The sequence below is a fragment of the Macrobrachium rosenbergii genome, chromosome 46 (assembly GCF_040412425.1).
Source record: "Macrobrachium rosenbergii isolate ZJJX-2024 chromosome 46, ASM4041242v1, whole genome shotgun sequence".
Taxonomy (NCBI): domain Eukaryota; kingdom Metazoa; phylum Arthropoda; class Malacostraca; order Decapoda; family Palaemonidae; genus Macrobrachium; species Macrobrachium rosenbergii.
The window spans coordinates 29050568-29053916 of record NC_089786.1 but is presented as its reverse complement, the minus strand read 5'-3'; positions in this window follow the sequence as shown (position 1 = coordinate 29053916).

Here is a 3349-nt window from a genome sequence, read left to right as displayed (position 1 = left end):
CCAGTACAGTTTACCTTTAAATATGGGGCTATATGGCTGCCAAGAAAAGGTAGAAACAATAATTATAATGAGAAATAATGCCTGTTCAACAATTATCGTTTTAAGCATGGATCTTGGTTTCTGTGGTTTTAGATCCTAATGAGGCCATCTCTTTCGAATAACTCATCAATTTTGAAGGAAAATTAATAAATGTAAAAGAGTGTATGTCTGCACACAACCAGGGCACACTGGTGACATCACTGCTGTGTAACTCAGCATGGGGTTCAGTGCCAGCTAATCCAGCTTTACTAATCCTGTAGTCTTAGACTAGTAGTTGTAGTATAGTTTAGTTTAGTGTCCCAAATGCTTTCTAACAGCCCCAGACCAGCTATAGTTAGATAGCCGCACCTGAATAGACAGGATGTGCCAGCGCGGGGAGAGCCGAGCCAAGGGTATGGGGGCTGTACATGATGGTTCATGTACTTACCCGGATGGTGTACAGATCACACGGGACTTAAATGGCACTGGATGAATGATCGGGCTAGGTGTAGGGAGACCGAACCTAGTTGAATCCCATACAGGAATGTGTGCTTTGTTTAAGGTGGTAAAAGGATAACCCCTCGGCCTTAATCAAAAGTGAAATCATGGCAGAATGTGAAAACAAACTGGAGTTTGTGTTGTCTTTGTCAGAAGGACAAAAGAGGTGAGCACTTGACATCACCTCCAAGTCATCATGTCCTAGACCATGATGGGTACACAATGCTGGCAAGGAACATTCCCATGTTCAGTGAAATTAATGAAATGCCACTGATAATGGATCCAGCAAGGCTGGATGAAGGTGATGGCATAGAGGCCACTCTCAGGAAAAATGCAGCAAAATACCATGTGAACTGTCGCTTGTTGTTTAACAACACTAAACTGGACCGTGAAAGCGACAATCCAATGACCAGACCAGCAACACTGAGACTAGTCGTGCAAAACTGCGCCGAACCAGTCATGACAATGAAGTTTGCATTTTCTGTGAGAAAGTGGCACCTGCATCTGATCTCAGACAGGCTAGTACTAAGGGCCTTGACTTGAAATTGCGTGAATGTGCAGAGATACTTAGTGATGGCAAGCTCCTTGCTAAGTTGACTGGTGGGGATGTCATTGCACAGAGTTTAAGTATCACCATGCCTGTCTTTGTGCCCTCTACAACAGAAAAAGGTCCTACCTGAGGAGCCTTGAGAAAGACCAAGGTAGCACTGAGTCAGAATCAGATGTGTATCCACTAGTTCTGTCAGAACTGATGACATACATTGTTGAAAACAACCTTTGTTCAGATGATCCAGTCACATTTCGGCTGGCAGATATTTGCCACCTCTACCAACAACGTCTGGAACAATTAGGTGTAGAGTCACCAAGTGTAAATTCCACGAGACTCAAAGACAAACTTCTGGCAGAAATTCCAGAACTTGAGGCTCATAAATCTGGCAGAGATGTATTACTTGCATTTCAAAAGGATGTGGGAAAAGCACTTGCTCAATCATCTGATCTTTCAGAGGCAGTTATCATTGCTAAAGCAGCAAATATTCTCAGAAAGTCTATACTTGATCATCAGTCATGGTTTGATGGCACATTTTCTGAGGCTTGTGTACGAAATTCTGTGCCTCCTCTCCTGCTCCAGTTTGTAGGGATGGTTGAGCATGGGGCTGACATCAAGTCACAGTTACGATTTGGAGCATCAAAGTCAGACCAGGCCATTGCACAGCTCATGCAGTTCAACTGCTACTCCCCGATACAAAGAGGGGAGCAACAACTCATAGACACTCCAAAGACAGAGAAACACCATTCCCAGTCTACATGGGACTCTCAGTCTATGCCAAAACCAGGAAGAGAAACCTGGTTGAAATGCTACATCAGTATGGCCTCAGTATCTCTTATGACAGAGTACTGGAGGTCTCTGCACAGTTAGGAGATGCCACAGTTAGCAAATATGTGGAGGAGGGTGTGGTCTGTCCCCAGTACTGCGAAAAGGGTTGTTCACCACTGCAGTGATGGACAACATCGACCACAACCCATCTGCAACTACTGCCACTACCTCCTTCCATGGAACTAGCATCTCCATATTTCAGCACCCCACCAAGGAGAACACTGGACAGGAAAGACAGCAACTAAAGTTTGCACCTGAGAAAGTGAGGTCGGTGCCTGAATTGCCGGACACATTCACAAACATCTCACCAGCTTCCTTTCAAACAAAGAACCCTGTGCCACCAAACACTGCAATACCAAAGCCACCCACAGATATCTTGGGGCCACAGCTTGCACTGGAGTATCAGTGGCTAGACAAGGTCATAGTCACCCAGGAAATAGATGATGCAGTGAATCTGACGTGGTCAGCTCATCACGCTTCAATGAAGAGAAGCCCAGAATTTGAAGTAACCATAACTTCATTGCTTCCTCTCCTGCGTGATCAGGCTCATTCTGTTGCTACGATCAAACACGTGATGCAGAAAGTGCAGGATGTCACTGATTTTCTGAACCCTGGCCAGATACCCATAATCACAGCTGATCAGCCAATCTGTGCCGTAAAAAGCAGGTGCAGTGGCAGTGGCCTGATCAGTATGGCGAAGACAAGTATCTGGTAATGTTTGTGGTCTGCACATTGAGATGGCAGCAATGACATCTCTGGTACTCTTCTTCATGGCAGTGGTTGGACAGGAGCTCTGGTGGAGGCAGGAGTTGCTTCATCTGGAACTGCAGAATCCTTCCTGTCAGCTGCAAGTGTAACCAGGACACGGCAGATGCACCAGGTTACAGCCTCTAGTTTGTACAAACTCCTGAGGACAGCATACACTGACTACTGTGCTGAGAAAGCAAACAACAATGAGCAGGCATTAGAGTTTGAGGAGTGGTGTGACCTTCGAAGACAGCAGAGTCCACAGTTCCACTTCTGGCACATGGTGTTGTCTATGGAACTTGTGATATTCCTACTGATCAGGTCCTTCCGTGAGGCCAATTTTGTCCTCTACTGCCAGGCATTGCATGAGCTGATACCCTACTTCTTTTCCAACAATAATACAAACTATGCTTTCGTTGGCTGCCTATTCACCTCAGGGACATGCTTACCCTAGAGAGTTCACACCCAGAGTTGCACAAGGAGTTCAAGGCTGGCAACTTTGTTGTGCACAAGACCAGTCGCCCAGTTCTCAGCAATGGCTCTGACCAAGCTCATGAGCAGACCAATGCCTTTATAAAGGCTGATGGCGGGAGCCATTGGGCTGACTGAAGATCCGTCAGCACTCAGAAGATGGATGGTGGCTGGCCCAGAGATCATCCGCTTGGTGTCTGCATACGAAACAGAGGTTCAAAGTAAGGAGTCTAATGAGCA